The sequence below is a fragment of the Piliocolobus tephrosceles genome, chromosome 3 (assembly GCF_002776525.5).
Source record: "Piliocolobus tephrosceles isolate RC106 chromosome 3, ASM277652v3, whole genome shotgun sequence".
Taxonomy (NCBI): domain Eukaryota; kingdom Metazoa; phylum Chordata; class Mammalia; order Primates; family Cercopithecidae; genus Piliocolobus; species Piliocolobus tephrosceles.
Window position 1 is genome coordinate 18010967 of NC_045436.1, and position 25867 is coordinate 18036833.

The following is a 25867-nucleotide window of genomic DNA, read 5'->3' on the forward strand; positions in this document are numbered from 1 at the left end:
AAAAGTGGGGAAAGGATATGAACAGACATTTCTCAAAAGAAGACATTCATACAGCCAACAGACACATGAAAAAATGCTCATCATCACTCGCCATCAGAGAAATGCAAATCAAAACCACAATGAGATACCATCTCACACCAGTTAGAATGGCAATCATTAAAAAATCAGGAAACAACAGGTGTTGGAGAGGATGTGGTGAAATACGAACACTTTTACACTGTTGGTGGGATTGTAAACTAGTTCAACCATTATGGAAAACAGTATGGCAATTCCTCAAAGATCTAGAACTAGATGTACCATATGACCCAGCCATCCCACTGCTGGGTATATACCCAAAGGATTATAAATTATTCTACTACAAAGACACATGCACACGTATGTTTATTGCAGCACTATTCACAATAGCAAAGACTTGGAATCAACCCAAATGTCCATCAGTGACAGACTGGATTAAGAAAATGTGGCACATATACACCATGGAATACTATGCAGCCATAAAAAAGGATGAATTTGCGTCCTTTGTAGGGACATGGATGCAGCTGGAAACCATCATTCTTAGCAAACTATCACAAGAAGAGAAAACCAAACACTGCATGTTCTCACTCATAGGTGGGAACTGAACAATGAGCTCACTTGGACTCGGGAAGGGGAACATCACACAATGGGGCCTGTCATGGGGAGGGGGGAGGGATTGCATTGGGGAGTTATACCTGATATAAATGATGAACTGATGGGTGCTGACGAGTTGATGGGTGCAGCACACCAACATGGCACATGTATACATATGTAACAAACCTGCACGTTATGCACATGTACCCTAGAACTTAAAGTATAATAAAAAAATAAAATAAAATAAAATAAAATAAAATAAAATAAAATATAAATGGGATCCCAGAAGTAAAAGATACAAAACTGTGGTATCCCCCTTAATGCAATATCCCTACCCTGGGAGTTTTTTAATTCTCAAGCTCTTCCACACTAAACTTCCAGCAGCAATTTGTCAGTCACAGTTTATATTATTTCTTACTGCTATACCCAGAAGCTGGCTTATGCTCCCCGGAAGCTACAATTTTTCTATATTTGCTTGTTTTATTCAATTTGTGACCTCAGCTTTACAAAGAATCTAAGAAGAGCTGTTGTTTTTCTGTTTGTTGACACTTTTTCTTTTTGGGATGAGAGTGATGAGTTCCAGGTTCTTCATTTGTTGGTATGAAAACTAAGCCACATTTTCAATACAGAAACTATTCTTTTGAGAAAATTATTTCTTAGTAAAAATAATTATTTAATATAAAAATTTTGAAATGCAGAAAAATATAACAATGAAAGTAAGAATCTTTCATTATTATGTTACATTGATAAAAATAGTTACTTTTTATACATAGTTTGTTTGTCTTTTCTTTACATATCAATGTAATCACAAGGTTATTCTCTTGCATAACTTGTTCCCTTTATTTCATAATATACCTTCTGTTTCCAAAACATGACTTTAAATAACTGCATACTAATCTCTCATATGGCTATCATAGAATTCTTTTTAACAAAACACCTATTGTTGAACCTTTATATTGTTTCATTTCTGCACTATTACAAGTTGATGGGCAATTAATAGAATTGCAAATGCTCTAACAGTCTCTGTTTATTTCCTTACAGTGAATTCTCAATACAAAAGAATTTGTGGGTTAAAGGGAACATATATTTTTAAAGGTTTTCATTATCTTTGCTAAATCATTTTCCAGTAAAGTTTTGCATTTATATTCCAACAATATGTGGCTATAAATATCAATTTGTTTACAAAGACATCTGAATCTGGTCAATGAGGCCAAATGTACTGAATTACCAGATGAGGAATCTGCTTAGAGATAATAGATTGGGCATCTCCTTCTACATTACGCCCTATTTATCTGTCATTGATGTACCTGAAACACATTACTGGCCCTTGCCCAAATGAATTTTCAGTAAGGATATAAGACCAACATGATTAGTTTAGGTCACCTGAATTGTTTCTTCCAAGGTTAAATATGGGATCTGCTTCCTGTGAAACGTATGACCACACAAAGAAAGTGAATTGACTACACAGGATTAGTGTTGGGTGAAATAAGGAAGAGAGGAAAGGACATGTGCTGGGTGGAACTGATTTGTGTGCTTTACACTATTTGTCACCTTTGCAAAATAGTTCTTTGTAAGGTACAAATTCTTTACATTGTTTTCTAGTAGTGAAATTGACCATGTCTAATGAGATGAGCTTTTATTCTCTTGACTAGAAAATCCAGTAATGATATGGATGAGTTGGTAAATATATATGTGATTTATAAATGTGTTTTAACATATAAATAAGAGTGGATTCAAAATAATTTATACAATAAATTCTTTTCTTCTTAACAGTGAAAGCACGGTTAGTGATCACTAGGTTATGTTCATAGCCGACAACAAATCTTACTTATAATGAATGTCTATTGCATCAATAATTGTCACAAATACTTATCAATTGTTTGTTAAACAATTTACTTTGTGCACCAAAAATAAAATTCTAAGTCCCACAACCTACTGAATGGACCCCTCTCTCAGCTGAGGGCACTCCAAAATAAACCTGAGAAGCGAATTCAGGCCCTGAGGGGAAAGGATGGTTGGAAATGCCTCATTATATCCTCTTCCCTTTGGAATTTGTGAGCAACTGACCAGTATTAACATTAAAATAAGATCTTAGGACTGAAAAAAAGACTCTTTGTAGGAATAATATATCAACTTCCTAGCTAACTCTAGTATAGCATCACATGACAGCAGACCCTGAAAGAAATTGTAGTATTTTACTTCAAAGTATCCTTGACATATTTTGAAATGGCCTTGTGAAGCTGTTTCTTGCAGGAAAATCGACATCCTGTGGAGAACTCTCTTCCCTTTCCAGATCTTTTCCTGATCCAGGAGATATTTAACTAAGAGTGTGGCATTGTTTTCGGTCTCATAGAAGGCATTTACCATCTATTCTTTCTGAAGTCTGCTACCTGAAGGCTTTATCTACATAATGAGAACCTTGATCTCTACAATCCCTTATCTTAAACTCGTTCTTTTTATTAATTACAGGTCTTTAGACAATAACTTAACACTTTCGACCAAATGGCAATCAGAAAATCTTTGAATGTAGCTATGACCTGGAAGCTTCCATTGAAAGTTGTCCTGTCTTTCTGGACAGGATCATTGTACACTTTACATGTATTGATTGATGTCTGCCTATAACTTCTGTCCCTCTCAAATGTATAAAAATCAAGCTGTATGCCAACCACTTTGGGCACATATTCTCAGAACTTCTTGAGACTGCTCCTCAAGACTTGGTAACTCATTTGTCTTAGAATTAATCCTTTCAAATATTTTACAGAGTTTGACTCTTTTTTTGTCAACAACTTGAATTCATTATCATCATCTTTTATTTATTTTTTTTAAAAAGTTGCCTTTTTGAAAAGATAATCTTGAAGTTTCACAGATTTTATCCTATATTACAAAATGGAAAAAAGCTGAGAACCACAACTGATGAGAAATTTAGCAACCAATTCTCCTGTGAGGACGGGATTCAACCTTTTTTGAAACTTCTACTTTTCCAATTCTCTGTTTTTTTAATTTTGATTCACATTTTACTGAGTCTAGGGAATTTTTAAAACTCATTAAAAAACACTGTGTCAACTTGGATTTGAGTTGCTGTAAAATTTTAATGGGTCTGACCCTTTTATTTCACCTCTCAAAATATAAAGCAAAACAAAAATATAGTGCAATGCAATGGCACTTTAGTTAGCATACATTTTTGTCTCATTTAATTTTATTGCAATTTTTTGAACCCTCTAAATTTTATAGAGCAATTAAACTATGTTCTCAGTCAGGAAAAAAATACACACATAAAAGAGCAATAAGCTAAGTAGTAATTTCCAGATACCAGGCTCATTTTTACTACTACTTATTCACACCGAATGTGTGTTCTGTAAAATAAGATGTAGCTCATGCTGCAAATGAAAATTGACTTTTGTTTGTCAAAGAAATGTTAATATTTTTGTTATAATAGAGAATGAGAGAGCAGCTTTATCAGATCAATTAACAAATTAAATTGACTGTGAATTTTAATGATCTTTTACCATTAGTTTTCATTTGAATTCCTGCTGATTTTGTAACATAGAACATTAAATTAGATTTAACAAAATACATCATTATTAACAACGTCTTTAAGTGAAAATATAGTAATACCTAAGAAATTGAATCAAATGTTGAATCTGTCGGGATTGATTTTGTCTTGAAATAAACTTGAGAAAATCTTCAGAGATTACTAAGTAGATGAAAGTGTTAAAAATTATTTTAATCTATAACTTAAACATGTAAGTATAAATTCTATATGTATAACTACAGACATTTATATGAAGCCAGCACAAACATTTTCAGTGATTTTCTTTCAAAAATTCCAGCAAAATTACCAGGATGTCTTATGTATGATGTATGGAATTATACATAAAATATGTATGCATTTATTTATAGAAATAGATAAATCAAAGTTACAATTATCACCTACATAAAAATTCAAATCTTCTTGAAAATCAGTGAGAATTATTATTTTATATCATTATTAATATCCCCTGGAAACACATTTTAAAAATTTGTGTGTTTGAAGCTGGGAGAGAGGACACCAGTGAAATTTTTCTGTTTCCAAAGTATAACTATGTAAGTACCTATTTTTGTGGCCTTCTTTCCAAAACACTCTGACTTTTTTTCATAAAATGAATACAGTGTAAAGTTTTCTTTCATCAAAGGTCAGTATTATAAATACTATAATCATGTTGGCACAACCATAAATAATGTCTGATTAAAGCTAAGCCTATACTCAAACAAAATGCATTGGAAAAATACCTAATATAAGTTTTCTTGAAATATATTTATCTATTTTCTCAGAAATTAGAAGGAAGGAATTCAGTTGTGCAATATCTAGTAAAATGTCTAATCTTATTTTAGAAGATGTATCTAATATTATTATAATAAAGTAAAACATTTAATAAATTTTTAATACTATCAAATTTTCAAGTAAAATGTATTTTTTGAAAATCTCAGTTGCAACTATGTATTTGTCCATTTTCCCATTGCTGATAAATACATACTGGAGCCTGGGCAATTTACAAAAGAAAGGGGTTTGATGGACTCACAGCTCCACATGGCTGGGAGGCCTCACAATCATGGCAGAAGGAAGGAGGAGCAAGTCACATCTTACATGGATGGCAGCAGGCAAAGAGAGAGAGCTTATGCATGGAAACTCATTTTTAAAACCATCAGAACTTGTGGGACTTATTCACTATGAAGAGAACAGCATGGGAAAGACCCACCCTTATGATTCAATTATCTCCCACCAGGTTCCTCTTACAACATGTGGGAATTATGGGAGCTACAAGATGAGATTTGGGTGGGTCACAGAGCCAAACCATATCATTCTGACTCTGGTCCCTCCCAAATCTCATGTCTTCACATTTAAAAACAAATCATGCCTTTCCAACAGTCCCCCAAAGTCTCAACTCATTTCAGCATTAACTCAAAAGTCCACAGTCCAGAGTCTTATCTGAGACAAGACAAATCCCTCTCACCCATGAACCTGTAAAATCAAAAGCAAGTTAGTTACTTCTTAGATACAATGGCGGTACAGGCATTGGGTAAATACGGCCATTCATGGGAGAAACTGGCCAAAACGGAGGGGCTAGAGGCCCCATGAAAGTCCAAAATTCAGAAGTTCAGTCAAATCTTAAAGTTCTAAAATGATCTCCTTTGACTCCATGTCTCACATTCAGGTGATGCTGATGCAAGAGATAGGCTCCCACGGTCTTGGGCACTTCCACTCCTGTGGCTTTGCAGGGTACAGCCTCCTTCCCAGCTGCTTTCATGGACTAGCATTGAGGGTCTGTGGCTTTTCCAGACACGGTGCAAGCTGTCAGTGGATCTACAATTCTGGGGTATGGAGGACAGTGGCCCTCTTCTCACAGCTCCACTAGACAGTGCCCAGTAGGGACTCTGTGTGGGGACTCCAAGCCTACATTTCCCTTCTGTGCTGCCATAGCAGAAGTCCTCCATGAGGACCCTGCCCCTAGAGCAAACTTCTGCTTGGGCATCCAGGCATTTCCATACACCTTCTGAAATCTAGGTGGAGGATCCCAAACCTCAATTCTTAACTTCCGTGCACTCATAGGCTCAACATGACATGAAAGCTGCCAAGGCTTGGGACTTGCACCCTCTGAAGCCACAGACCAAGCTTTAAATTGGTGCTTTTTTGGCCATGGTGAAGCAGCTGGGACACAGGGCACCAAGTCCCTAGGCTGCACACAGCACAGAGACCTTGGTCCCAGCCCACAAAACCACTTTTTCTTCTTAGGCCTCCAGGACTATGATGGGAGGGGCTGCGGTGAAGTCCTCTGATAATGCCCTGGAGACATTTACCCCATGGTCTTGAGGCATAACATTTTGCTCCTCATTACTTCAGCAAATTCCTGCACCAGGCTTGAATTTCTTCTCAGAAAATGGGATTTTTGTTTTCTATTGCATTGTCAGGCTGCAAATTTTCTGAACTTTTATGCTCTGCTTCCCTAGTAGAACTGAATGCCTTTAACAGCACCCAAGTCACATCTTGAATGCTTTGCTGCTTAGAAATTTCTTCTGCCAGATTCCCTAAATTGTCTCTCACAAGTTCAAAGTTCCACAAATCTCTAAGGGAGGAGTGAAATGCTACCAGTCTTTTGCTAAAACATAACAAGAGTCACCTTTGCTACAGTTCCCAATAAGTTCCTCATTTCCATCTGAGACCACTTCAGCCTGGACTCTATTGTTCATGCTACTATCAGGATTTTGGGCAAGGCCATTCAAAAGTCTCTAGGGGGTTCTGAACTTTCCCACATTTTTCTATCTTCCGAGCTCTCCAAACTGTTCCAACCTCTGTTTGTTACCCAGTTCCAAAGTCACTTCCACATTTTGGGGTATCTTTTGAGCAGTGCCCCACTCTACTGGTACCAATTTACTTTGTTAGTTCATTTTCACATTGCTGATAAAGACATACCCAAGACTGGGCAATTCATAAAAGAAAGAGGTTTGGCCGGGCGCGGTGGCTCAAGCCTGTAATCCCAGCACTTTGGGAGGCTGAGACGGGCGGATCACGAGGTCAGGAGATGGAGACCATCCTGGCTAACACGGTGAAACCCCGTCTCTACTAAAAATACAAAAAAACTAGCCGGGCGAAGTGGCGAGCGCCTGTAGTCCCAGCTACTTGGGAGGCTGAGGCAGGAGAATGGCTAAACTCAGGAGGTGGAGCTTGCAGTGAGCTGAGATCCGGCCACAGCACTCCAGTCTGGGCAACAGAGCGAGACTCCGCCTCAAAAGAAAAAAAAAAAAAAAAAGAGGTTTAATGGACTCACAGTTCCCCATGGCTGGGAAAGCATCACAATCATAGCAAAGGCAAGGAGGAGTAAGTCATGTCTCACATGGATGGAGCAGCCAAAGAGAGAGAGAGCTTGTAAAGAGAAATTCTCATTTTCAAAACCACCAGATATTGTGAGACTTATTAACTCTCATGAGAACAGCATGGGAAAGACCCACCCCCATGATTCAATTATTTCCGACTGGGTCCCTCCCACAACACTTGGGAATTATGGGAGCTACAAAATGAGATTTGGGTGGGGACACAGAGCTAAACCATATCAAACTATAGGCCTCAGTTTTAGAGATACCTACCCCTGTACATTTGCATTCTTACAGATGGTTGAGTCTGTAATTATAATTAATAATTTTATATACACTTTTTTAAATTTATCAACATAAATATTTATATTCCCCCTGCTATAAAATAAAAAAAAATTACCTCAATATCTTCACCTTCCTTTATCCTCTTTCAAGATTTATTTTTAAAGTCTCTATCAGTTTTCTTTTAAACATTAATTTCCAGTTGTAAACCACTATTTTTGCTCCATAAATTTAAGAAGTAGACTTTTTTCTCATTTTTTAAAATGTGAAAAACTTCCCAATTGCCTTCTTTCCTTTAGCTTCTTTTATTTAACTTTCAAGTTCAGGGGTACAAGTGTGTGTTTGTTACGTAGGTTAGCTTGTGTCAAGGGAGTTGTTTACATATTATTTCACTCCTAAGGTATTAAACCTAGTATGCATTAGTTATTTTCCTAATCCTCTCGCTCCTCCCAATCTCCAACCTTTTAGAGGTCCCAGCGTGTATTGTTCCCTTCTAGGTGTTCACATGTTCTCATCATTTAGGTACCACTTACAGGTGAAAACATGAGATATTTGGTTTTCTGTCCCTGTGTTAGTTTACTAAGGATATTGACCTACAGCTCCATCCATGTCCCTGAAAATGTCATGATTTTATTCTTTTTCATGGCTGCATAGTATTCCATGATATATGTGTACCACATTTTCTCTATCCAGTCTCTTATTGATGGGCATTTAGGTGGATTCCATGTCTTTGTTATTGTGACTAGTACTACGATGAATGCATGTGTGCACATGTCCTTATAATAGAATAATTTCTATTTCTTCAGGTATATCACCTGTAATGGGATTGCTGGGTAAAATGGTCTTTGCAGATCACTTGTTTTCCTCAATGGCTGAACTACTTTATACTTACACTAACAGTGTACAAGCATTCCTTTTCCTCCACAACCTTGCCAGTATCTGTTATTTTTTGCCTTTTTAATAACCACCATTCTGACTGGTGTGGAATGGTATCTCATTGTGCTTTTGATTTGCATTTCTCTAATCATCAGAGATGTTTAGCCTTTTTCCATATGATTGTTGACCTATGTGTATGTCTTTTTTTGAAGTGTCTGTTCATGTCCTTTGCCCACTTTTTTATGGGGTTGTTTCTTGTAAATTTATTTAAGTTCTAATGATGTCCAGTGGCCAGAATTTTTATATTTAAAGGTCTATAGTATTTGCAATCTGATCACTATAGTTTTTCTAACTTTTTCTAGTCAGTGTTTAGGAATATCTTAATAATATAAAGGGCATTTATATTCATGATTACTTAAATATTAGCCTTTACAGAATTAGTGAATCTGATTATATCTATTAAAAAGGGAATATAATAATGGGATTAATTCCTCCAAATCACAAAGGAATTCAAGAAGGGGAAGACTAGTGGTTACAGAAATAATGGATCCTGGGCACAGCAGCTCATGCCTGTAACCTTAGCACTTTTGGAGGCTGAGGTGGGTGAATCATTTGAACTCAGCAGTTCAAGACTGGCCCAGGCAACATAGTAAGGCCTCGTCTCTATTAAAAATACAAAAAATTAGGTGGGCATGTTGGTGTATGCTTGTAGTCCTAGCTGGTTTGTAGGCTGAAGCAGGAGGATCGCTTGAACCTGGGAGGTCAAGGCTTCAGTGAACTGAGATCATGCCACTGCACTCCACACTGGGCAACAAAGTGAGACCCTGTCTAAACAAACAACCAAACAAAAAGAAAGAATGGGAAGAATGCTGGAAAGCTTTAGAAATAATTCAGATTATCATTAAGTAGTATTGTTTTATTAGCAATGTAAGAGTAAAATGTGGCTAATGTAGGACAGATGTGATAGTTTTAAAAGTCCTGTAACATTGTAAAGGAGATAAATATAGTTAGAAATATACAGGCCTTCCATTGAGTTACTAGTTTTGTTACAGTATATGTCTCAAATTGAAAAACCCAAGAAAAAGTCTTAATAAAAAAATGCAACATTGGAAATTACTCAATTAACTTAGTCAATTAACTCTACTCAATATGGAATAGAGAAATATGTTTTTTAGAATATGGAGTGGAGAAATACGTTGTTTAGAAGATACTGGATTGGTTTTTATTTTTTTCCTTCCAATTTTTATTTTGGATTCAAAGAGTACATGTGCAGTTTTGTTACATGGATAAATTGTGTGTCATGGAAGTCTGATGTACAAATTATGTCATCACCCAGGTAATAAGCATAGTAATCAATAGGCAGCTTGTTGATCTTTACCCTCCTCTCAACTTCTACCCTCAAGGAGGCCCTGGTGTCTATTGTCACCCTCTTTGTGTTCATGGGTACTCAATATTCAGCTCCCAATTATAGGTATCTGGTTTTGGTTTCTGCATTAATTTGCTTAGGATGATGAGCTCCAGCTCCATCCATGCTGCTTCAAAGAACATGTTCTCATTCTTTTGTTATGCCTTTGTAGCATCCCATTTTGTATATGTACCACATTTTCTTTATCCAGTACACCATTAATGGGCATTTACTGTTGATTCCATATCTTTGCTATTAGGAATAGTGTGTGCTTGTGTCTTTATGGTAGACCATATATGTGTATGTGTCTTTATGGGAGAACAATTTATTTTCCTTTGGTTATATACCTAGTATTAGGATTGCTGGATTGAATAGTAGCTCTGTTTTAAGTACTTTGAGAAATCTCCAAACTGCATTCCACAGTAGCTGAACTGGTTTACATTCCAGAAGCAATATATAAATGTCCCATTTCCTTCAAAGTCTCACCAGTATCTGCTATTTTTTTACTTTTTAATAGTAACCACCCTGAGTGGTGTGAGATGGTATTTCGTTGTGGTTTTGATTTGTATTTCTCTAATGATTAGTGATGCTGAACATTTTTTAATATGCTTGTTAGTGGTATGTATATCTTCCTTCACGAAATATCTGTTCATGTCTTTTGTTCATTTTTTAATGAAGCTGTTCACTATTTGCTTGTTGATTTATGTTTTATATAAATTCTAGACATTAGACCTTTGCCAGATGCATAGTTTGCAAATATTTTCTCTCATTCTGTAGGTTGTTTGTTTACTTGTTGATAGTTTCTTTTGTTGTGCAGAAGCTCCTTACTTTAATTAGATCCCATTAGTCAATTTTTGTTTTTGTTGCAATTGCTTTTGGTGTCTTTGTCATAAAATTTTGATCAGGGCCTATGTCCAGAATGGTATTTCCTATGTTAACTTCTAGAGTTTTTATGGTTTCAGATTTACATTTGTCTTTAATCCATCTTGAGTTGATTTTTGTATATGGTGAAAATAAAGGTTTCAGTTTCAGTCTTCTGCATATAGCTAGTGAGTTATCTCACCATCATTTACTGAATAGGGAGTCCTTTCCTCATTACTTGTTTTTGTTGATTTCATCAAAGATCAGGTGGTTGCAGATATGTGGCTTTATTACTGGGTTATCTAATCTGTTCCATTTATCTATGTGTCTATTTTTATTTATATTTTATACCAGTGCCATGCTGTTTTGGTTACTGTAGCCTTGGAGTAGAGTTTGAAGTTGGGTCATATGATACCTTTGGTTTTGTTCTTTTTACTTAGGATTGCTTTGGGTCTTGGGGCTATTTTTTGGTTCCATATGAAAATTAGAACAGTTTTTTCTTATTCTTTGTAAAATGTCATTGGTAGTTTGAGGGAAATATCCTTTAAGGGCTATAAATTGCTTTGGACACCGCAGCCATTAAACAATGTTGATTCTTCTTATCTGTGAGTGTGGAATGTTTTTGATTTGTTTGTGTTGTCTTTGATTTCTTTCTGTAGTATTTTATACATTTTGTTGTAGAGCTCTTTCGTTGCCTGTTTTGCTGTATTTCCGGGTATTTTATGTTTTGGGGGTCTATTCTAAGTGAGATTGCATTACTGATTTGGTTCTCAGATAGGATGTGGTCAGTGTATAGAAATGCTTCTGATATTTATATATTGATTTTGTATCCTGAATCTTTACTGAAATAGTTTAACAGATTTAGAAGCTTTTGAGCAGAGAATATGGGGATTTTAGGTATTCCAGATTATATTACCTGCCAAGAGATACATTTTGACTTTCTCTCTTTTTTTCTTTCTATTTGATTGCCTTTTATTTCTTCCTCTTGCCTAAGTGCTCTGACAAGGACTTCCAGTACTATGTTGAATAAGAGTGGTAACAGTGTGGATCCTTGTCATGTTCCAGTTCTCAAGAGGAATGCTTGCTCCTTTTGCATGTTTGGTATGATACTGATTGCGGGTTTGTCATAGATGGCTCTTATTATTTTGTGGTATATTCCTTCAATACCTACTTTATCGAGGGTGTTTAGCATGAAGATATTGAATTTTATTGGAAGTATTGTCTGCATCTGTTGAGATAATTATGTGATGTTTGTTTTTAGTTCTGTTTATGTTGAATCAATCTTGCATCCCAGGATTACAGCCTATTTGATTGTGAAGGATTAGCTTTTTGCTGTGCTCCTGGATTTGGGTTGCTAGTATTTTGTTGAGGATTTTTGCATCCATTTTCATGAGGTATGTTGGCCTGTTGTTTTGTTGTTTGCTGTTGTTTTTCTGCCAGATTTTGGTATCTGAATAATGCTGTCCTCAGAGAATGAGTTAAGGCAGAGTCTCTACTCTTCAATTTTTTGGAATAGTTTCAATATTATTGGTACTAATTCTTCTTCATGTGCTTGGTGAAATTCAGTTTGAATCTGTCTAGTACAGGTTTTTTTTGGGGGACTTTTTATTACTTATTCAATTTTGGAGCTAATTATTGGTCTGTTTAGAGTTTCAATTTCTTTCTGGTTCAATCTTTGGAGGTTGTGTGTTTCCAGGAATTTACTCATTTCCTCTAGGTTTTCTAGTTTCTGTGCATAGAGATGTCTCTGAGGTGTTGTTTTCTTTTGCATTTCTGTAATGTTGGTGGTAATGTCCCTTTTGTCATTTCTGATTGTGTTTATTTGGATTTTCTTTCTGTTTTTCTTTATTAGTTTAACCAATGACCCATCAATTTTATTCTTTCAAAGAAGCAACTTTTAGTTTCATTGTTCTTTTATGTGTTTTTTCACATCTCAATTTCATTAAATCCAGCTACAATTTGGTTATTTTCTTCTGCTAGCTTTGGAGTTGGTTTGCTGGTTTGCTCTTCTTTTTCTAATTCCTTTAGGTGTGATATTAGTTTGTTAATTTAATACTTTTCTAACTTTTTGATGTGGGCATTTAGTGCTATAAATATTCTTCATAATCCAGCTTTAGTTGTGTTCTAGAAATTTTGATATATTGTATCTTTGTTCTCATTATTGTTAAATAACTTCTTGATTTCATTATTCATAATTCCTTAATTTCACTGTTTACCCAAAAGTCATTCAGGAGAAAGTTAATTTCCATTTAGTTGTATCGCTTTGGGAGATCTTCTAAGTACTGATTTCTATTTTTATTGCACTGTCTTCTGAGATTGCAGTTGGCATAATTTAATTTTAAAAAATTTTTGATAATTGTTTGTGGCTAATTGTGTGGTTGATTTAAGAGTATGTACTATGTGCAGATGAGAATATTGTATATTCTGAATGTAAAAAGAGACCAAACTAACACATCATTGGCAGTCTTGAAACATGGGAAAAAGAGCAAGCAATTTGGAAAATATCCTTGAGGATATTGTTCAGAATGTTTATTCTGTTGTTGTTGGGTGGACTGCTTTGTAAATGTCTGTTAGGTCCATTTAGTCAAATGTTGAGCTCAGGTCCTAAATATCTTTTTAGCTTTCTGTCTCAATGATCTGTCTAGTATTGTCAGTGGGGTGTTGAGGTTCCTGTATTAGTCCAAGAACTACCTGAAATTGGGTAATTTATGCAGAAAAGAGGTTTAATTGACTCACAGTTCTTCAGGCTTAACAGGAAGCAAGACTGGGGAGGCCTGAGTAAAGTTATAATCATGGTGGAAGGTGAAGAGAAAGCAAGAACGTTCTTCACATGGTGACAGAAGAAGGAGTAAGCAGGGGGGGAAGTGTCACACACTTTCAAACCATCAGATCTCATGAGAACTCACTATCATGAGAAAAGCAAGGGGAAAATCTGATCCAATCACCTCCTCCCACCAGGCCCTTCCCTCAATTTGACATGAGATTTGGGCGGGGAAACAAATTCAAACCGTATCAGTCTCCCACTATTACTGTGTGGTTATCTAAGTTTCTTCATAGGTCTCTAATAACTTGATTTATGAATCTGGGTGTTTCAGTGTTGGGTGCACATATATTTAGGTCCCCTTGTTCAATTCAGCCCTTTACCATTAAGTAATGACCTTCTTTGTCTTTTTTCATCATTGTTGCTTTAAAGTCTGTTTTACCTGAAATTAGAAAGTCAACCCCTGCTGTGATGGTTATTATCTAGTGTCAACTTCATTGGATTGAGGGATTCAGAGTATTAATCCTGGTTGTCTCTATGTGGGTGCTGCTCAAAAGGGATTAACATTTGAGTCAGTGGGCTGGGGAAGGCAAATCCACCCTTAATCTAGTGGGCACAATCTAATCAGCTGCTAGTTAATATAAAGCAGGCAGTAAAACATGAAAAAGAGAGACGAGCCTAGCCTCCCAGTTTACATCTTTCTCCCATGCTGGATGCTTCCTGCCATTGAACATTGAACTCCAAGGTCTTCAGTTTTGGGACCCAGACTGGCTCTCCTTGCTCCTCAGCTTGCAACTAATACAACTATAGCAACAGCATTCATAGGCTGTGTGCTCCCATGAGGCCAGATACCATTCTGAGGTGCAAAAGTAATTACAAATCTACTATCAGTAATTCCATATGTTGAAACTGACCTTGTACAATGAATCTGAGGTGGATTCTTAGTTTACAAAGCCACCCTTACATGATTTTTCACCTACCATTTCATCTAACCCTTCATCATTACAGCTGTAACAGCTGTTCACCTTTTATTCCTACATGAAACAGGTTTTAACAACCCTTCAGGGCTTTTTTCTGACCCTGACAAAATTACCTTCCACCTCTACCATACAAGTAAAGATATAGGTTTAATCTTTCTCCTCCTCCTTCTAATAACTCTAGTACTATTTTTGCCTGACCTCCTGAGCAACCCAGACAACACGCTTAAGCCAACTCCCTCAATAGCCCACCCCACATTAAGCCAGAGTGGTACTTTTTGTTTGCCTACACAGACCTATGATCCATCCCTAACAAATCAGGAGACTTATTGGCCCTTGTATCCTCCATTCTCATTCTAGTGGTTATTCCCATATTTCACATGTCTAAACAACAAAGCGTAATATTCTGACATTAAGTTAATGACTATTCTGAATCTGAATTCTGAATTCTGAATGCCTATTTTAGGACCTTATGATCATGTAAGTTAATACTTAATAACCTCTCTCTCTCTCTGTCTATATATATATATATCCACATATATATATCCATATATATATCCACATATATATATCCATGCACACACACACACACACACACACACAGGATATATCCATATAAATATCCTATTAGCTCTGTCCCTCTAAGAGAACCCTGACTGATATAGATTTTGGTACCAGGAGTGGTTCTAAATGAACAGAATATTAAGGATGGAGTTCTTTCATGGGTTTTGGGGTTTCTGGTGTTGACTGCTTAAAATGATTGGACCCAAAAATACTAACAATTCTACTTCTAATATTATGGAGAACACTGATAGTCCTTGGCATGAACTGTTTGGAGAGTTACGCAAAATAAATGCATTTGACACTCCTGATTCACTGCTCATGACAGGCAAAGAATTCAGTGACTCTGTACATAATACCTTTGACTATTTGTGGAGAACAAAGGGACATAATGAAGCCGGTTGGTTGCTTCTAATTTCAGTGAAAAAGTGGTGAAAGCAAATGATGAACTCAAGGATTCTGTCTCAAGGTTTCAGAAGCAGATACTGAGCTTCAAATCTGCTAAGATTGCCCTGAATGAGAGTCTTATCTACTGTAGAGAAAGAGCTGGATTTATGGAAAAAGAGACAAGCTTTTACCATGAGAGTGGCTGACCTGAACGAAAGATGCATGCCCAGCCTCTCCAGGTGTCTACTGTTAAAGTGAGGGCATTCATTGGAAAAGAATGAGACCTTGTAACTTGGAATGGGGATGTGTGGGAGGACCCTGAAGAAGCTGCGGATACTGAGTTTGTAAACTCTGATGAATCTTCTTTGCCAGAAGGAACATCTTCCCCATCCCCAGTAGTGGCAACATCCTCTCCCTGACTCATGCTGCCATCAGCCTTTCCACCTTTGTTTGAGGAAAAATACCCTGCACTGTCTGAGGCAACAGTAATGGCCTCTCCAAAGGCAATTGCCAGGCAAGATAATGTTGATTCTCCTGAGAAGTCACACCCAACACCTCTGTTTGCTTCTAGACCTGTAACTAGTCTAAAGTCTTGGTGGGCCCCCAGAGGTGGGGTTGAGAGTTTGACCCATGAGGAGATGCCCTACACTCAAAAAGAACTGTTTGAGTTCTCTAATTTATATAAACAGCAATCTAGAGAACAGGCATGGTAATGGATATTGAAGTCAATGGAAAAGTACAATAGCCAAATGCAGACAGGACTACAAATGCTCCAGACCCTTCAGGAATGAAGGTTTGGGTCACTCTGCCAGGAAGAAAACCACCACCTGCTGAGGTGCTTGCTGAAGGCAAAGGGAATACAGAATAGGCAGTAGAAGAAGGTAGTCATCAGTACCAGCTACAACCACATGACCAGTTGCAGAAACGAGGACTGTAATTGTCATGAGCATTTCCTCCTCCTTGTGTTAAAAACATGTTTGTGCATGTGTACACTTGTACTAAGGAAATATCTTCATGTTACTTCCTTTTCCTTTATCATGTGACATAAGATTTATTGACGTCATATCAGCATTTAAGTATTGTTAACTTTATGTAATAGTATTTGGGTTGGGGATTGGTGCATTTCCCCTTGTATGAAGGATAGTTGTATTATGTTAAGCATAATTATGACCTCAATATTGTCTTTATTTGAAGATTACATATGATCTCAGGAGATGTAGAGGTGGACTTGCATGGTTAATACTGTGAATTTGATTGGATTGAAGGATAGAGTGTTAATCCTGGGTGTGTCTATGTGGGTTTTGACCAAAAGAGATTAACATTTGAGTCAGTGGGATGGGGAAGGCAGATCCACCTTTAATCTGGTGGGCACAATCTAATCAGCTGCCAGCAAATATAAAACAGGCAGAAAAACATGAAAAAGAGAGATGGGCCTAGCCTCCCAGCCTACATCTTTTTCCCATGCTGTGTCTTTTAAGTGGGGCATTTAGCTCATCTACTTTCAAGGTTAATATTGATATGTTCAGATTTGGTCCTATCTTTGTGTTGTTAGGTGGTTATTTTGCAGACCTGATTGTGTAATTGCTTTATAGGGTCAATGGTTGTACTACTAAGGGTTCTCTAGATGGATAGAAATAATAGGATATATATGTATATATAAAAGGGAGTTTATTAAAGAGTATTGACTCACATGATCATAAGGTGAATTCCCATAATAGGCCGTCTGGAAGCTGAGGAACAAAGAAGCCAGTCTGAGTCCCAAAACCTCAAAAGTAAGGAAGCCAGCAGTGCAGCCTGCAGTCTGTGGCTGAAGGCCGGAGAACCCATGGCAAACTACTGGTGTATGTCCAACGGTCTGAAAGCTGAAGAACTTGGAGTCTGATGTTGGAGGGCAAGAAGCATCCAACACAGGAGAAAACTGAAAGCCAGGAAACTCAGCAGGTCTGTTCTTTCCAACTTCTGCCTCCTTTATTCTAACCACGTTGGAAGCCCAGGAACAATACTTTGCATCCTTCAATCCAATCAAGTTGACAGTATTAACCATCACAATGGTCTGTGTGCACAAGTGTGTCTGTGTGTGTGTGTGTGTGTGTGTGTTTTCCTTTGGTGGCTAATAATGGCCTTTCATTTCCACATTTAGCACTCCATTAAGAACTACTTGTAAGTTAGGTCTTGTGGTAACAAATTCTGTTAGCATTTTCTAGTCTGTAAAGAATCTTATTTTCCCTTCATTTAGTTTAGCTGGATATGAAATTCTTGTTTGGAATTTCTTTTCTTTAAGAATGTTAAAAATAGGCCTTCAATCTCTTCTGGCTTGTAGGGTTTCTACTGAAAGGTCTGCTGTTAGCCTATTGGGGTTCCCTTTGTATGTATTCTGCCCTTTCTCTCTAGTTTCCTTTAATATCTTTTCTTTCACATTGTCCTTGGAGAATCTAATGACTATGTATCTTGGCAATGCTTGTCTTACATATAATTTCTTAAGGCTTCTCTGCATTTCCTAAATTTGAATGCTGACCTCTCTAGTGAGATTGGAGAAATTTTCATGAACAATATCCTCAAATGTTTTCCAATTGCTTGCTCCTTCCTCCTATATTTCAAGGATGCCAATGATTCATAGGTTTGGTCTCTTTTCACAATCTCATATTTCCTAGAAGATTTTTTCATGCTTGTAATTATTATTTCTTTATTTTTATCTGAGTGAGTTCATTTGAATAACCTGTCTTTGAGGTCTGATATCCATTCCTCATCTTGGTCTATTCTGCTCTTAATATTTCTGATTGTATTACAAAACTCTTATAGTGCATTTTTTCAGCTCTGTTAGTATGGTTTGGTTCTTTCTTAAAATGGCTATTTTATCTTTCAGCTCTTGTGTCATTTTATTGGATTCCTGAGATACTTTGGCACGTGTTTTGACTTTCTCCTGAATCTTGATGATCTTTGTTCCTATCCAGAATCTAAATCATATGTTTGTTATTTCAGCCATTTCAGCCTGGTTCAGAACCATTTCTGGGGAGCGAGTGTGGCCATTTGGAGGTAAGAAAACAGTCTAGTTTTTTGAGTTGCTAGAGTTCTTGAGCTAGTTCTTTCTCATCTAATGATGTTTCTTTAATATTTGAATGTTTGAAATTGCTGTCTTTTGGATATTTTTTTTTCTTGCTTTTATATTCTTTGATGCCCTTGAGGGTTTGACTGTGGTATAAGGTGGGTTCGGTCAAGTGATTTCACTTAGGGAAGATTTCAGGGGGCAAGTCTCAGCTCAACACACCTGTGCTGTGTGCTCTAACCCTGTGGGTCTGCTACCAGGCTCACAGTTTTGTTCCCTGTTTCCCTGATATTAAGCACCTGCTGTGCTAGAAGGGCTGAGGTGTTCCTAATCTGCTGGTAGCAATACTCTGATGAAGGCTGCCAGTCAAGCACTTTGTTGTGGCAGTGGCAATGGGATCCAAGCTCACACATGCAAGAGAGCAGCAGAAATGTGCAGCAGGATACACACATGTCAGTAGGGATGGGGTGATGGGGTTCATGCATGTTGGTGGGATGGAGTGCTGATGTCCACATGTGCTCATGCTGACAGGAGTAGAGTGATGAGTTGTTTGTGTCTGCACAAGTGAAAGCAGGGCAGTGAGGTCTGGCTATGTACATACACTATCAAAGTGGTGGGGGTGGGGGCTGTAGATGTGTGTGCACCAGCAAATGGGTGGGCAGAAGTTGTGGTGGGGGAAAGCTGCAGGTTAATGGGTATGCACTGATGAGGGGTGACTGGCTGAAGCTCCTGTTTGGTCAAATGTAGTATGCCAGCAAAGGAGCTATGATGGTAGCTGCCAGGAAGTACCCTGGTTGGGCACCTGAGGCTGCACTGCAAGTGGGTGCAGACAGGCAGGAACTCTGGGAGAGGCCAACAAACAGGGCAGTGCTAAGACTAGCCCCATTATATTGGCAAGACTGTTCTGCCCTGTCAAGGTCTGACAGATCAAAGCCCAAAACCACCTGGGGGAGCGTGGCAAGTCTTAGGAGACAGACATTCTAGCTGTGCTTCACCCAGCTATTCCCATGCCAAATCCTCTGGGCTCTGCTCAGACTGGAGTCCTGTCCCTGCCACCTCTCCCTGTCAGCTCAAATGTCTGTGGGTAGTTGTGTGGTCTCCTGCAGCTAGGATTTCAGAAGTCTGTGGTCAGAGTAGGCCACTCCTCACCTACTTAACTCACCTCTTTCTCAGGAGCCACTTGGGACCAGGAGCTAGTCCTAGTGCTCAGCAGCTCTGTGCGGAGTTCCCAGCTTTCTCCCACTTCAGCCCAGAGTCTGCATCTCTGATTATTCTCAATGCCTTCTTTCTGAAGATCGGCTTGGAGTATGCCAGTCTTCTTTATGATCTGTTCTCTCAGTGGGAGATTCTCTTCCTGATTGCATCTAGTTGGTCATCTTGGCTCCCCCTTAAAACCTTTTTTTTTGAATTTTGAAGTTTCCCATAAGGAAACAGTCAGCATTATAGTTTAATTGTGTGTATAGTATGAGTACTTAGCTAAAAATCGCTCACAAATCCACTCCCAAAATGACCAGTTGGATCTGTCTTTATATCTACATATTTATACATCTATGCATTTATAATCCTATGTATTAACATAACTTCATATATATCCATATATTATCTACATCTGTTATTTATCTATTAACCTATCTGTATTAATATGCATACATCTCTAACCTCCAGCTCTAGCTCTATTTTTATATTAGCTTATTTTTCCCAGGGCACAATTATATGGGGAAATATATCAAGTCAAAATAATGATAATAAATCAAGTCTCTATTTCTCTGGCTCTAACTGTATTCACCCTGCTAGAACTACATCTTCCTCTAATTTCTCTCAATTACTTCAGGCATCCTCTGGGAGTATATCATATTTACACAAGGAATGCACCTATTATGACAGTGGCATTTGTGATTTTCTTCTGCTTCCAGAGCTGTAGAGAAATATCACTTATTGCTGCTGACACTTCAAAGCTGCCAACAAAACCATTTCCAAGCCACATGTCCTTGTGCACTGTAATTTTTCCACTCTAGATATAGGATATTTATGCCATTGTGAGAGTACTGTATCTTTTGTAAAATTTATAGTCATCCTGTAGAAATCCTAAAGAGAGGACAAGTGTCCTGTTTCCAATTTAGGGAATGCAATTGAATGTATAAAGCATTCAGTGTAGTGCTCCTTTTGTCATTCCTTAAGGAAGTTTTATAAATCAACTTTATTGGGGTATAATTTGCATTCAATAAAATGCTCCCATCTTAAATGTATAGTTTGATGAGTTTTGGCAGATGCTTAGAGCTGTGCGTGTTATTCAGCTAGGGCTGCCATAACGAAATAGCACAGACTGGGTGGCTTGCACTGCAGACATGTGTTTTCTACAGTCAAGATTGGAAGTCTAAGGTCAAGCTGTGAGCAAGGTTGGCTTCCCCTGAGGGTTTTTTTCCTGGATTTAAGATGACCACCTTCTTGCTATCCTCACATAGCCCTTTCTCTGTGTACTGCACTCCTAGTGTGTCTCTTTCTTCTTATAGGGACATCAGTCCTATTGTATTCAGGACCCACACCTGTGACCTCATTTTATCTTAATTACTGCTTTAATGGCCCTGTCTCCAAATACTGTCACATTGTGGGTTATTGAGTTAATGTAAGAATTCTGGGAAACATAATTCAGTCCATAACTCCATGGAAGCACTATCACAAGGTAAAGAAGCATTTTATCAACCTCAAAAGTTTTCCCACTCAGATTTGCAGTTATTCACACCAAACTATCATCTATTGCTGGCCCCAGATCATCATTGCCACTTTTAAAATGTCATACAAAGAAATCACTGAGTATATACTCTTTTGGTGTAGTATCTCCAAGTCAGCAGTCACCTATGTTGTTGAGATTTACCCATGATTTTACTTGCATTAGTAGTTTATTGATTTTTGTGACTTAATGTATAACTTACTGTTACAAGATCCTTGAGGTGTCACTGTTCTGGGCAGAAACCTCTGTGGCCACTAGCACCTTTGCCCAAGCAAAGCTTGGGTCCACTGGGCTTGTTTCTCCCATTCAGCCTTGCAGGCTGTGCTCAGCTAACACTACCAGCCTGGATTCCACACCTGCCAAGGGCTTGGATCCCATGCCTGCCAAGGATGAGTCAGGCATGGAGCAGAAAGGGGTGTGTGAGTGAGTGTGGGGTTCAGACACTGAACACACTCAGACATGCTGACTGCTGCAGCCAGGTAGGCAGCTCCAGATGCTGGCACAGGCACTGGCTCTCTGTGAGGCTGTGGCTAGACCAGGCACACCACAAGCAGTTTCTACAGCTGGCACAGGGGAATCTGCTGGTGCCCAGAAGCTTGGAGATGCCAGGAGCCATGGCGCCCCAAACAAGGAGTCTCAACCCTGGTTCAGGGAGTTCCCATATCTGGGCTCCCCAAAGGGCCACAGCTCTTCTTCCCTTCTCTCTGCCTGCAATGTGGTGAACAATGGGCATGTTTCAGGCCTGTTTGTCTTATAGCTCTTTTAACCTCACCATTCAGCTTATCTGGAGTTCTTGTCCTGCAACCAGGAAAAATGAGGTATGCAGGCAAATGAAGAGTGAACAAGATGAAGTGAAGCTTTGTTGAGCAATAGAACAGATCAGAGGAGACCTGCAGGGGGAACCTCCTTTCCACAGCAGGGTATTCAGCTTCCAGCAGAGAGGGTAGCTCCTCTCTGCAACTGGTCATCTCAGTGAGTATTCAGTTCTGGCTGAGCCTAGGGCTTTTATGGGCTTCAAAGGGGAGGAAGTGTGCACTGACTGATCCCTGGGTGGTCATGAGTGCACCTGGAAAAGGCACTGCAAGTTATCACTCCAGTCCGCGGGACTGGCAGCCTGACCCCCGCCTTGAGGCCCTCCCTGGCCCGAAGGTGGGGCCTCACTGGGAGCCACTTTTTTCTGCACAGGATCCTGTCTGCCTCCTGCTACTGTCCATGATACCCAGGCTGCTCATGCCAAGGGGCACCTGCAGGCCAGCACTGAGTTGCCCTCAGCCCCTCCCCAACTTCCTCCCAATACTTGTAGGCATTCAAAGTCTGGAGGAGACTAATGTGGCAGGGGGCTGGTGTGTCAGTGCTGCCCTGAGTGTGTGCACACCTAGCTGTGCTGTGTGTTCAGGCTTGGCCCCAACCCTGCTCCAAGGTCAGAGTGGGCACCAGCAGTGGGGAGAGGTGAGACAGTGGGAACAGCAGACACTCCAGAGCCTGCAGGGGGAAAGGGGCCTTCCTAGGTCCCAAGGGTGCAGATTGCAGAGATGCCTGGGTCCTGAACTTGGGAAGGCAAGGCTCCATCCATTCCATGGAGCATGCAGGCAGCCCCAGCTGCACCTCCTTGCAGCCTGGTGTGGTGATCCTGGTCCTTACTGGGCCCCTCTCTGCCCACCCTTCTGTGCCTGACCACACTGCTCCCCTGCCTTCAGGATGCTGGACTCAGCACCATGGCAACGGCCCCTAGGGCAGCAGCCTCAGGGAGGGCTCCTGCTGGTCCCTGGCTCCCGCTGGCTCTGTGGAGTGCAGACCCAGCTCTGCCTCTTCCCTGTGCCCTCTCTGCAGTGATGGCACAACAGTATTCTAATATATGAATATATCACAGTTTGCTTATATATTTACCTATTGATGGATATTTGGGGAATTTCCTGTTTTGGCAAATATTACTAAAGTTTCTATGAATATTTATGTACAAGTTTTGTCTGGATATAAGTTTTTATATATCTTGTGTAAATACCTTGAATTTGTAGTTCAAATGATTAGTATGTATTTAACATAGAGACAATGTAAGTTGAGTACATGGTTAATTCATGCTTAAATTTACACATTTAAAAAGCTTCCAAAATGCTTTTAGAAGCAATTGTAAATTTTGTTTATTTTTTTAAAAAGACTAATTTTCTCACAAAATTAATTTGATATATTCATTAAAAATCTATTGACCATATATATGTGTTGATTTATGTCCTCTTTTTTATTGATCTGTTGTTTATGCTAGTACCACTATAGCATAATTATTTATTTTTATAATACATCTTTTAATATGATAGTGTAGATTCTTTAGATTTTTCTTTATTCAAATTTTTTGAATATTTTAGATGATTTGCTTTACTATGGAAATATTCCATTTAGATTGTCAACTTTTATTTAAAAAGTCTGATAACAATTCTGATTGGAATTGTGTTAAATTTTTATCTTATTTATATGTTAAGAATTTATAAATAAAATTTATCAGCCAGGCACAGTGGCTCACACCTATAATCCTAACACTTTGGGAGGCTCAGATAGGTGGATCTCCTGAGGTCAGGAGTTCAAGATCAGCCTGGCTAATGTGGTAAAACCCTGTCTCTGCTAAAAATACAAAAATCGACCAGGCCATGGTGGTGCACACACCTGTAATCCTAGCTACTCAGGAGGTTGAGGCATGGGAATTACTTGAACCCAAGAGGCAGAGGTTTCAGTGAGCTGAGATCATATCACTGAACTTCAGCCTGGACGACAAAGAGAGACTTTGTCTCAAGAAAAAAAAAAAAAAGTGTATCTTAAAAATACTGGGTTTTTGAACCCAGAAATATATATTTTTTCCATTTATTTAGGTCTTTTAAAATTTTCCTCACAAGTAGATAGTTGGGAAAGAGAGGAATATTTTAATAGCCTTATCAGATAATTATAGCTGATGATGCACAGCAAAACTAAACACGTGGCGATTATTTACAGTTTAGAGTTAATGTGCAATATGAAAACATATAAGGTAATATTTTAAACTCAGGTCTATTAAAATTCATTGATCTATTTTGCAGTTTGAATAGATTTTCTTATGTACCCATTCATCACTTAGGAATGTTGGTTCACAGAGTAATGCGAATGTTGGTTCACAGAGTATTGTAAATGTTGGGAGAAGCTGTAAGGGCTTGAGAGCTTAGAGAAATGGGGAATGTCATCAATGTCATGCCATTCCTGAGTTCTTAAAATAAACTGCATAGTCGATATCCTTCCTGCAAAGATTACATGAAAAGGTTGGGCTGTTGAGATGCTCCATGGGGAGGCCAAAACACTATAGTGTGTATTCTCACATAGTACAAACATTTGCTTGAGCTGTCAAAAAGTTTTCAAACTATTAGCAGTTTTTGTTTCATGGTATTATTGAGAGGCATCTTCCATGAACCTCTTATACTCCTATGCATTTTTTCTGAGTGTGTAAAAATTGCAAAGCTATGACCTCAGCTTCTTCCATACAAGCCACTTTTCAGGTTTGTTTATGCAGATGGAAACCTGAGAGGTGAGATAAGGCATTAGGAGAATGTACCACTTAGTATCACATTAATGTTTAGGAAATGTATTACAGTAGATTTCATAAACCTGTTTTTTGTTTTGTTTTGTTTTGTTTTTCCTGTGGTGAACCCTGTCCATACATTGGCTCCCCTGGCACACTGCATCATCAGGTGGGAGTTGGGACACAAAAATCACGTGCATCTATGCTGATATTCTTGCTACTGTTTTTTCCTGAGTGAGAGTCTAGTGTGGCTGAGACAGTAGTCTCTTGTCTTTTGTCAATGTCCATAGAAGGTTCAGGGGTAATTTACTAGCCGATAAATTATTTGGGTAGGAGAGATTCTGCTTCTAGCTCCTCTTCACATTGCTGAACTTACTCAAATAGAGTAAAATCCAAATAGTTCTGGCCACAAGAATAGGATTCTGATATAACCATGACTTTCTGGTAAGTGCAGAGAAGAGACTGCTCAGTGGAATTTGAAGGAAGACTCAGGGACTCAGTAGCAGACATTTTAACCAAACTGTATATTCACTTGGCAATAAACAGTTTTCTATTTCTTGCCTATTATTGAGAAAGAATTGAGGACATGTTTGTAAGACAAGAGTCAGGGAGTAGGCTCAACAACAGCTGCCCGGAGTTGGACTTGTGGGTCAAATAAAATATTCTAAATTATTTGCTATGATGTGCTCTATTATAGGACATCTTAACCTGGTATCACAGAATTCAGGGGAAATTTATGGATGAGCTTCATAGGCTATGAAACCATGAAATTACATATAAAATTGCTTGATGATTATGTTTTTTTGATAGAATACAATCTATAAATTTTATGACATTAGCAAAGAGATCCATGATCCCAGAAAGATTCAACAAAGCATTGACTCTTTATATGAAACACAAAATAATTTGCAGCAGTTTTGTGAATATACTTGAAATTTAACTTCATCAAAGAGAATTGCCCTTACATATATATATATATAAAAAACCCACGCAAGA